Source organism: Epinephelus moara, chromosome 2 (genome assembly GCF_006386435.1).
Source record: "Epinephelus moara isolate mb chromosome 2, YSFRI_EMoa_1.0, whole genome shotgun sequence".
Classification (NCBI taxonomy): domain Eukaryota; kingdom Metazoa; phylum Chordata; class Actinopteri; order Perciformes; family Serranidae; genus Epinephelus; species Epinephelus moara.
In genome coordinates, this window is record NC_065507.1 from 27,453,103 (window position 1) to 27,465,450 (window position 12,348).

Below are 12,348 nucleotides of genomic sequence, written 5' to 3' on the forward strand. Positions count from 1 at the left end.
TTTGGACTCTCAAGGTCAATCTGACTCTTCCTTTGGGACCAGTGCAGTGGAGAGAATCTGATCAGGAGTATATGTCGTATTGATCCAGTCCGAAGTAAAATTGGTCTCTGACGGCAGGGTCTTTGGCAAGGGCACAAGGAAGTGCACACTTGCTCCCACAGCCAGAAGAGCAACTGCGGCAAACATAGTGAGGCCTCGCCTGATGATCAGCTGGGTCATGGAGAGACGACCTCCCTTCACATGCTGGACTGCATGTCCATCCTGTGTCTCTCTGTTGCCATCATGGCACTCTGTGCTCACAGTTATGTAGCCATCCACTGACTTGGGAGAAAGATGTTGCCCATTACTTTATTTTGTTGAGTCGTATGGAGAGCAAGCAGTGTCAAACTCAGTCAAAATGCAAAAGCTTTACACAGAAATATGAATGTCAATTGATTAAAATACCTTTAGATCAGCAGGCCACTTACATTTCCATGACTGGCTGTCTGATCAGCGGTGTTGTCAGCTGTAGCATCTGACTGGGCAGCTGTGCTCAGTAATGTCATGGGAGTGGTTTTCTGTGCTCGGTTTACAGCCTGCAAACAAATACAAACAAAAACCAAGTAAAGTGCACTCAGTAGAGCGCACATCTCCGCCAGGCGGTTGCCCTGGCTGGTCGTGGCCACTCTAGACAATTCTTATAATTCAAACAGATGCACCATTTAACTATTTCGCCTGCTTACTTACTTACGTACTTACTTATAGTAGAAGTACAAATTTCAAGTAAGTCTACATTATACAGGCAGGCAAAACACTCCACTTCTGAAATGCTCCTAGTGTGATATGATGCTGTACACAGCAGCGGCCAGTGTAACTTTCCATTCTGACTCCCTTACAGTGAAAATGGTGTCAAAGGTAACAGAAAATAGGGATGGCAGTTTTTGAGCCATGACGAAGGCAAAAATGTGGCCTCCGACAGATGGTAAGGTTTTTTGTTGCTAGCCAAGCTGATTTCTGGAAAACGTGTGGTCCCCACCAGCCAGTTAAGAGGAGTGAGGAGTCAGATGTCAATGACGTCTGGCAGAGATAATAACCAACTTCCATTTTTTTAAAAATATTTTTGCATGCAACAAATAGCTTTAAAAAAACACAATTTATATCAGAAAGTCCAAATTCTGAGGCCCTGCTCAGCGTACCTCCTCTGTCATTCTCTCCCAGTTCAGCTTGAAGATGACAATGATGCAGAAGGTGGATTGTAAAATGACACAAACAAGCAGTCCCAGCCAAAAACCTATGGCGAGAGACAATATAGTTATGTAAGTGCACTGCAGGATTCATTTGGAAAAATCTATTTGTAAAAGAAAAAAAAAAGGTCACCTCATATAATTACCTAAAATTCTCAGTTTTGCAACAAAAATTAAAGTAACGCTCAGTGGAAGTCCGATGCAGTAGTATCCAATGAAATTGGCCACAGCAGGTATCTTCTGTTTGCCTGTGCCCAAGAAGATGCCTGTAGAAACACACTAGAATGCAGAGAGACAAATCTCTGATTATTACACAGTTTTAGCCCACTGGCCACCATGTGCCAACTTCTACTGTAGATACTTCAACATCTGCCGTGCTAGGTAAATGAATAAATGAAACTGTTGGACTCACCGCAAGGGCTTCAAAGAACTGAAGGAAACAGTAAGCATTCATCAAGTGTGCGACCAGACCTATGATCTTCCTGAAATAAGGTTTTATGATTAACATGTATTCTTATTTTTCTAGGCAAATCTTTGTATGTAGCAAAAGCACTTTTTTTTTTTACTTCTATTAGTTCTTGAAATGTGAGTGTGACTGCAGAGACTCACTCATCAGAGGTGAAGATGAAGCCAATCACTGATTTAGTAGAGCCGAGTACAAGACCTTCAACAACTGCAAAGCTACCTATAAAAGAGGAGGTGGGAAAATGTTGAAGAAATCAAACATCAAAAGCTGATTTGTTAATATAACAAGTGAACATGTTTATAACTGACCTGCAAGAGCGAATGACATCTTGGTGGTGAGAAGCGCCCTGGCAGTGTCTCCTGCACCGAGAGCATTACCCACTCTGGCACACGCCGCAACTTGAATACCGAGGGGGAACTATGGATTCATCATTTTGCAAAAATAATATGAAAAAATACATTAAAAGAAGTATGAACAGAGATAGAGCAGTTTCTCCTGAGAGTATTTAAAAGCTACTGTAAACCATCACTTTAACTGGTGAAAGTTATTTTTCATTTGCTTATCCTCTTAGTGGGTCACGGGGGGGCTGGAGGTGATCCCAGCTGGCATTGTGCGAGAGGCGGGGAACACACTGGACAGGTCGCCAAACTATCACAGGGCTGACACATAGAGACAGACAACCATTCACACTCACATTGACAGACAACCATTCACACTCACATTCACACCTACGGCCAATTTAGAGTCACCGATTAACCTGACTTACATGTCTTTGGACTGTGGGAGGAAGCCAGAAAACAACAAAGAACATGCCAACGTGCTGCCCTAGTTGATTTTTAACTAATCTAAATCTGAGAAATGTTTGGAGAACACTTTAAATGTGGGAATGTAACGCTGTGACTTGTAGTTAGTACCATGTAGGTTATGAATACCACCATCATCACAGCATGTTGGGCTGCCAGCTCATCTTCACTCAGTATTCCTGATCATTAGAGACAGAGAAGAATAGTCATGACTCAGAGTTTGTATCTGGTTTGTCAAAATGAAATGTCTTACCAATAGAGCTGCAATGATTGATCGATTAGTTGTCAACTAAAGCCCCAACCTCACTTGAACACTGTGGGGGTACACACACATACATAAACGTCCCGAACACAGAGAGTAAGAAGAAAATATGGGGAAAATACTCTGATTCCAGTGTCTCAATGTGAGTATTTTCTGTTTGTTTAGTATTTATTTTTTATCTTTGGGTTGTGGACAAAACATGACATTTGAGGATGTCATCTTGGGCTTTGGGAAAGACTGAATTTTTCACTGTTTCCTGATATTTTGTAGAATAAACAACTAATCACTTAATAGGAAAATAATCATTGGTTGCAGCCCTACTTACCAGTATATAGTACTTGAATTACCTGCAAAGAATCCCCCAAACTCATAAACCCACCACTCAAAGCACTTCATTAATGTACTGGGGATGGCTAGTTTCATGTAGGAGCCCCACTCCTGCAGTGATTCTACAGACCAGCCTGCAGGGGGAGAGTCCTGCAGTGATTCTACAGACCAGCCTGCAGGGGGAGAGAGAAACTTATTTTTGTAAAAACTTGATGGATGAACAAAGTGGTCCATGAGATCACAAGATCACCACAAATGTTGCCTCACCTCCCCATGTTGTGACATGGAGCTTCTTCCACCAGATGTAAGCAAACAGAAAGACACATTTGTAAATGTGAGACAGCGCGTTGGCTGCTGCAGATCCACTGTATGCACACAGACAAGCTGACATCAGTGCGTGCAATAGCTTTAATCAGATTCAGAAATCTCTATAGTGCATGTGCGAGTACACCTACCTAACACCAAGATCCAGCCAGTATAGAAAGATGTAGTTTGTCACCACATTTGCTATGTTTGCCATGGCAGCAGCATACATTTGTGGCAGTATTATACCCTGAGTACAAAAACATGGGCAATGTGATTACCACTACTCATACCTTTCTCCTCAGAAATGATATTATTATTGTTCAATAAGATTCACAACATTTGTATACACTGAAATAAGATACAGGACGGCACCAACTCAAAGAACTGGACTTGGGTTTACGACAAATATGCACCTGGTTTTGCAGGTAAGACACCTGGAGACGTTGCAGAACCATTACCTACAGAGACAGTTGATTTTAATAAGGTGTTTATAAATATTTAGCAGCTCATTGAGCAGAAAAACAAAATAACAGAAAACAACAGAAAAACTTGTTGAATTTTCATTGAAAGGTGAGAGAAAAGGTATGACTCACTGGTACTGCAGGAAGGAAGCATGTGATATACTGCTGGGCTATTCTGAAATCAAGACAATGTATTCGATTCAAATTAAGGACAAGCAAGCACTTATCAGTTCAAGGTAATATACACTGATCAAAGTCATCCAATCTTATTTATTTTTATGGCCACTCAGAAGCAGGATGTGTAAAAGATTTACTTATTAAAGGCTCTCTAAGTCTTCCTAAGCTTGAAAAGTTTTTGTCACATACAGCAAATATCTCCTCACGATCCGCTAGCTACATGTCCTCTGAATATGCTGTGAAAAAGTCCGGTCTCTGTAGGCAGCCCAGGCTCCGCAAATGGCCAACAGAGAATTGTTTTCCAACTCTGCAGCCCTAGAGAGCTTTTTTGCCTTATTTTAGCACACTCTTCTGGTTTTTATACCCCTCATGTCTATGCTATTGTCAGTTATGTACAGTGTGGTAGCAGCAGCAGGCAGATGGGTCTACATTCATCCTGATATACCCACTGTACTCTTCATTCCCAGAACGCCTAACAAAGTTAGTGAGTAGCTGCTGAAGCAACATGTTCTCATTCCCAACTCATGTCAATCCCAATAAAGAAGGAAGCAGTCAGGTTGGGGTGGTAGATTGATTGCAAAACACAGGACTTTTCCACTGGACTTGCCCCAGGACACTGATATTCAGAACCATGTAAACTTTAGGTCATTTTAAAGTATGTCATCACAGTGTTTCTTTTCCTAAACCTAACCACAGTTGCTTTACTTGCCTGAAGCTAACCTCCGTAACTTTACTCTAAGTACATAACATTCAGTTACATTGTAACCTTGGTTCTCTGAGTGAGGAGATTATCTCCCTACCCAGTAGTTATATCATAACTATGGGAATTATCCCATCTGGGGTAATCGACATGGAAAATCAATCATCTTTAAGACACACCACTTTAAATGCGCCAGGCTATAAAAGCCTCACCTTGCGCATGCACCCACTGATTAACATTAATTGGAATGGGTACCAGCAATGGTGGTTTTAGGGGAGGGCCAGCAGGGGCCAGTGCCCCCGTAACTCTGAGTCCAGCCCCCCCTGTGACCCCCCTGCCGAAGAGTCGGAGGGGCAACGCGGAACACGGAACGAAATCGTCTCAACAAGTTGCCGGTCGGACCACCTAAAGCGGCGCACCCACCGAAAACGTCAGTAGAGAATTGTGTGGCTGTATTTAAGACAACTCTGAGCCTGCATGGCAACACACAGCACCATTGAAGTAAGCTCTGAAAACTTTTTCTTTCTCATTTGGCTCATGGTAGTTACATGTCACATCATGTTGATGGAGGAGGATGGAGGGAAGCAGAAATTTGTGTCTGTTTGTGTGTAATTGCCTTACCTTTTGTTTTCTTTTCGTATTGCGTATTTTGTATTGTCTTGCGTATCTGTAACTGTGTTTGTGAGTGAGAGAGTTTTTAAAGAATATTTTGTCTGCACATGATTTAAAATAATAAAATAGCCCTCCCGAGGCAGATCAGTACATTAGTCATTTTTCTTTTGATTACTGAAATGTTTAACCACTAATCCTTAGCCGTATTTTAAGTGTAACCCGTCACCATCACATACATATACATATACATATACATATACATACATATATATATATATATATATATATATATATATATATACACATATACATATATATATATTTAAATATATATATATATACATATATGTATATACACATATACATATATATATACATACATATAGTATATCTTATTGTTCAGACTTAGATATTTGACCCTACTTGTATGTGACCCTGTATCAAAAGGACTGGCCCTAGCTTGGCCCCCCCATTGAAACTGGCCTAGAACCGCCACTGGGTACCAGGCGGCCTTGAGCCTGGGGAGGTAGTCTACTCACTCAGAGAACCAAGGTTATAATGTAACGTTCCAACCACCAGGTGCATTAACAACAGAAAATACCCAATAGGTGTGTATATATGAAAATACACCAATGAACTATAAACAAATATACAACATCATCGCCAGAAGCTGTGTGAGGTTGGGTGCAGGAAGACTGCTCAGTTGGCCAGCCTGCTACCAGGCCACTGACAATAATATACGACTTCACCCCAGCTGAGCAAGGCGTCGGTAGCTACACCTCGTGTTGAATGTGCCCGTCACCCACCATTACTGGCATGCCAGCCCCTCTGTAAGCCTGCTGAATTGTCTCCACGACCCAATGAGACAGCCTAGTCTTGACACTGGCTGGCTCTGGCACTGGACCTTAAAGCAGACATAGAGTTGGTCTGTCTTTCTAATCGCTGTAGTGCGCCAGACATAGACCTTTAGGGCTCTAACAGGACAGAGATTTGAGTCTTTTTGACCCTCACTACCCTCCCTGGAGGGGTTGTAGGGTTGCAACGCCACCGACTGATTCCAATGAAAGTCTGTGAGTACTTTTGGCAGGAATGCAGGGTTTGGACACATCATGACACAAGTGTCATCTGGCAGGAAACGACAACAGCTCTCATCCACTGACAGAGCGTGCAGTTCCCCCACTCTATTGGCTGATGTCACTGCCAAGAGAAAAAACATTTTAAGAGACAGCAACTTAATGCTGACTGACTCCAGAGGCTCAAAAGGTTCCTGCTGCAGGGCAACCAACACCTGACCCAGGTCCCACGATGGAATGACCAGCCTCCTGGTATGCAGTGCAAGCCTCTGTGCACCCCTCAGGAACTGAGAGATGAGACTGCAGTCACCTGTGTAAAGGGATGGAACAGGGCCCCCTGTGCCTGACTCAGAAGGTCCTGCCGGACAGGCAGCTCCCATGGCCTCCCAGCCACGAGAGGCACCACCTCAGAGAACCATGTCATGTGGGGCCAGTTCGGGGCCACCAGGATCAGCTGTACATCCTCCTTCCAAACTCTCTGCAGCAGATGTGGGAGAAGAGTGAACGGGGGAAACGCATACAGCAAGCCTTGAGGCGACTGGTGTGCCATGGCATTGATGCCCAGGCGGGGAGAGTCCCACCCATGGAAAAGAACAGTGGGTAATGGGCATTGTCCCAGGTTCCTGAGGGACAGGAACCATGTCCATGCCCAGGTCCACAGCCTGTGTGCTATTCTGCAGAGGTTTGGGGAGCCCATGCCCCCTTGCCTGTTGACATATGCTGTTGGCTGTGGGCTGAAGAGATGCCTCTGGACTGGACGCATGTGTAGAAGAGCCAATGGCACCACTTATACCAAGGCTGCCATAAGACCCAAGAGGTGGAGACACAGCCGCCATTTGATCCTGGCACCCTGCTGAAAATGAGAGAAGCCGGTCCTGATTGAAACCTGCCTCTCCTGTGACAGCATCACCAACCCAGCTCTGGCATCCAGCCATATGCCTAGAAACTGGGTGGCCTGTGCAGGCTGGAGACTGCACTTTTTCTCGTTGATGCACAGCCCCAGACCCTGAATGTGATCCAACAGCACAGACACATGATGGCGGCACTGCTCCTTTGTCTGTGCACATATTAGCCAGTCATCTAAATAGTTCAGTATCCTGAGACTCTGCTGCCGCAGAGGCCCCAAGGCTGCATCCATGCACCTGGTGAAGGTGTGGGGTGCCAGTGAGATGCAGAAGGGGAGGACACAGAATTCGAAGGTTTTTCCTTCGAAGGCAAACCTGAGAAACCTCCTGTGCCCCTCCCAGATCTGGATTTGAAAATAGGCGTCCTTGAGGTTGATGGTTGCAAACCAGTCACCAACCTGGACAGCCTGCTTGACCCTGGACACGGTCAACATTTTGCACTTCAGGGGTCTGAGGAACTTGTTCAGCTCCCTGAGCTCTAAGACAGGCCTGAGTGCTCCATCCCGTTTCGGAACAAGAAAATAGCAGGAATCAATCCCTGCCTGCTGATCTTCTTCCTTCACTTCCCTGACAGCTGACTTCAACATGACAGTGAAGATTTCCAAGCACAAGCTCACACAGCCATACAATGACAGAACCCCAACCAGTGTGCCCCTGCCGTTGGTGTTGTAAACTGACTGCTGACCACCTCCTTGAAATAAGAAGGGAGAGGCATAAGGAGCCGTGTGGGTCGCCCCCTGTTTCGTCATCGAAACGGGAAGGGGCGGGAACCTGATCAGCTGGCAGGTCAAGCCCCAGAGTCAAAGCAGCCCAGCCAATAAGAATGTTTATATCCTCCTCCGACCCTGGGAAGGAGGGGCTCCTATGCAACCCAGCAGAGGGCCCAGGAGCAGGGAAGTTCCTATATGACACAGTCCGCTCACCCCCTACTGAAACAGTAATAATGGAAAGCCTCCGCAGGTGCGAACAGGAAAACCAGCTACACCTCATGGTGGCTAACTGTGGAGGTTAGCAACGAAAGGCAACGAAACCCCTGAAGAAAGTCGCAAACTGCCCCCTGACGCTGTCGGGTTCAAGCAAACAACTAAACCCCCAAGGAACACTATGCCTCAACCATGCATAAACAGACAGCTTTAATACACGGATATGGCACCCTTCTCAACTGTTCCACTCCTCATTGTCAAAAAGAAGAACTGTGCTCTCAGTTCAATAAAATCACTGAATCAGTGGGTGCATGCGCAAGGTGGGGCTTATAAAGCCTGGCTCATGCCGGCCATGTAAAGTGGTGCGTCTTAAAGATTATTAATTCTCCATGTCGATTACCCCAGATGGGGATAATTCCTATAGTTATGATATAACTACTGGGTGGGGAGATAATCTCGATACGACTGAGAAATTTCCATTAAATATTCAGTGTGTAGGATTTAGATTGGCAGAAATTGAATATAATATTCAAAATTATGTTTTCTTTAGTGTATATTGACCTGAAAATAATATTCATTGGCTTCATTACCTTAGAATGAGCTATATTTATATCTACATAGGGAGCATGTCCTCCTTCCATGGAGTCTACCATGTTTCTATGGAAGCCCAGAACACACAAATCAAACACTGTGTTTTTACTTTACCTGAAGGCCACTGTGGATTCTCTACATGCTTGGAAAAACAGTGTTGAGCAGGATAACCCCCTGCTCACCACAGTCACAAAATCATACACACTGCACTCCTAAGTAATGTAACATCATTTATGGGGAGCTAATTCACAGGATATCATACAAACCACTGTATAAGCGCATGTTGAACATGACATTCTAGGTACCACTCTAATGTCAGTTTTGGACGTGGCAGTTTCTGCTCGTTTCATGCATGCAGCGTCTTTTCAAAATAAACTTCCTTCGGCATAGGCACAAAAAAAACATTTAGTGAGGTTTAGATAATAGATCAAGGTTTGGCTTAAAATGACACTGACTTTTGGTTTTACACAGGACACAAACAGCTGTCTTCTGGGTTAAAGTCCTGTGTTTGATTGACCCCTCCACCATCAGACTTGCCAACATCCTTTATAATGGTATCAACAGTATCGCTATATGTTTGGTGCTGTTAGTTACCTGGCCACCTCAGGGTCCTGGCCTATGTATAACAGGATGGCCTGGGCATTAATGAGCAGACCCCAGCAGGGCAGACAGAACAACAGCAGGATAATGATGCCCCGCTGAAGGATCACTCCCACCCGCAGCAGGTTCTTACCACCAAATGTCTGCACAACATAATTCACATTTTAGAGAGAGGGCCAGAAATAAACAGGAGGAGAATATAAGTATTTCCAGTGATTTATATCATCATATCAAAATGGATTTTCCACACCTGAGACACCAAAGTATCACATGCCAGTCCCAAACCATATCCTGTTGCTGCAGTGGTAACATTGATGGTCTGAAAATATTATGAAACATACTTAAATGAGTCTGACGTACACTTGAGGACACTGATGTAACCAGTATTTCTGTGACTCATGAAATGTGCTACATGTTGATTAAATCTTTAGGCTTGTGAGACAATTGTAAAAGCTATCTTGGTGAGTTTATAGTTGTATTAATTCATTTTCTCCCTTGAAATTACATTTCCACGTCATTTCCTCATGCTAAACTCCGCAAGTCTGTGGAGCATACAGCTCACCACTTACAGCAGAAGCTAATCCATAGCCAGCCATCACTTCATTTCCCAGACGCCCACAGAACATTGTGACCACGAATGGAAGCAGGTAATTGAGGATTAGAGAGAGCAGCTGCAAAGACAAACATCGACAATGGTACACTTGATACAGCTACGAGCTTGATACATTGCGAATTACAGCAAAGTTGCTTTTAATTAGCATGGCGCTTAGACTGTGTCTTTGCAAATAATCATACTGTCATCACTTTGACAGGTTGCAGCCACTGTTTGAAATCTGCCAAATTCTGTTTTAGGTCTATTGATTTCTGCTTCGAAGTCTCAGACACAAAAATCTGTTACCTGACATCTCAACCATTCTTTGGCAAAAGAAAAAAACTGTCATCAGTCATCTGTTGTATAAGAAAGCTTTTCAGCAAGGACAGCCCTAGTCCTCACAGTCCCTTACAGACAGAGCAAGGTACGTAGCAGTGCCAATCCTTACCAGAGGCCCTGTCATCCTCAGCATGTGGTACAGTTCCTCTCTGTGGGCCAGGGGAACCCTGTGGCGCATCCACCTGCAGCAGAAAAGCTTGTCACTGGCTGCCTCCATGTCTGCAGGACGTGATGCTAATGCAGGTTTTTGCTGGAGTGTCCGTCGTTTCTCTCATGGACTTGTCTTAGTTGCTCTTCAGGATGTTGGAAAGTGCAAAATAATCTTTGCTGTGGTCACAGCTGTCTTGGAATTTAGGCCAAGGCCAGCTGAAACAACACAGATTTTGAAAAAAACAAAACAAAACAAAAAAAAAAACCCTACAATCACAACAAAGACTAAAATGAATGACTTGAGAGCAATAATGTTTGATCTTGAGTGAAGTAGCATAATACCTTTACACGGTCCAAGCAGCATATTTTAAGTTAAAACATTTACAAAATGGCAGACTAGACCATGGGAAATGATGGAGACAATGTAATAATTAACCCCTTTCACATGTTACAAAATGGTCTAATGGTCTAAGGCATCCACTCAGCCCTTTATGTACATGGTTTGTCTTGACCTGGGTCTTACCATCAATGCTCTATTTTTGAAATACAACTTGGGACTATAAGGAGCTGTAATTAACTTAGTGGCCCTAATTTAATACCCCACACCTTAATTAGCGTTTTCCTTTTACTCTATTTCACTTTTCCACTAGGCAACTTTGTAGCATGACAATAGCAGGATATCACAGCTATTTTACCTCCATAGAGGCATCTGACAAGGCTGCTTGTGCTTGTCGCATTATTTAATCTATGCATTAAAGTCTTGGCCAGTGAGATCAGAACAAACTCTGATTATAACCCTATTCAAATACATGAAACGAAACATCATCTGTTACTTTTTGCATTTAATTGAAACTTTCAGAGGTCTTTCAGGGTACTCTTTTAACTGGGAAAAGAGCAAATTACTTCCAATATCAGATAATGTAGACTAAGAGTTTCTGGGCACAGAGCCATTCAGATTTGTAGATAACCAAATTAAGAGTTTGGGTATTACTGCAACCCGAAAATATGGTGATCTCCTTAAGTCCAATTGGGAAAACAAGATCCAACAACTGAAGAGAAATATTGAATACTGGAATACACTGCCAATTTCTTTAGTCGGCTGCATCAATGCTCTAAAAATGGTTACGCTCCCCAGATTCTTGTACACCTTTCAATGACTACCTGTCCACATACAATTATACTTCTTAAAGAAATTGGACTGTATCATCAAAGCATTTATTTGGAACAACAAAGGGGCCAGAAAATCAAAGCAACATCAGGGACAAGTTCAAAGGTGGTTTTGGCCTCCCCCAATTTGGATTTTACTTTTGGGCCGCAAACCTGAGAGTTTTATCCCTTTGGCGCAATAGCTCTTCGTCAAATTCCACCACACCTGCCTGGCTTCAGATTGAACAGGCAGACTGTGGGTATACTTCTCTTCCTGCGATTTTGAATAATCCCGCTAAGGTAAGGATTCCATCGTATATAACCAGCCAGATTATTCTAAATACGTTGAGAATATGGAAGCAAATTCAGTCCTTTCTGAATTTACCCACAGTATATATAGACAGCCCTATCTGCAAAAATCATGCTTTTCCTCCAGGTTTGGTTGATCCAGTTTTTTCTGTTCTGAAAGACAAAACTATCGCCATAACTGGAGACTTATATATATTGAGGAGAAACTCGTATCCTTCCAACATCTGCAGCAGTTTTTTCTTCTTCTTTAGATACCTCCAAATAAGAAGTTATATCAAAACTCATTTACCACATTATCAAAACAAGCCTAAACACACCACACTTGATCCGTCTCTTTTGCTGTACTCATCCTTGCAAGGTCATGTTAAATTGTCTGATGCCAA

General features: G+C 43.3%; 1 pseudogene; it reads right to left on the reverse strand.

Moving 5' to 3' along the window:
- Positions 1-6: 6 nt before the first annotated feature.
- Positions 7-10,635, reverse strand: LOC126399926 (multidrug and toxin extrusion protein 1-like; annotated as a pseudogene).
- Between the last annotated feature and the right edge of the window lie 1,713 nt (positions 10,636-12,348).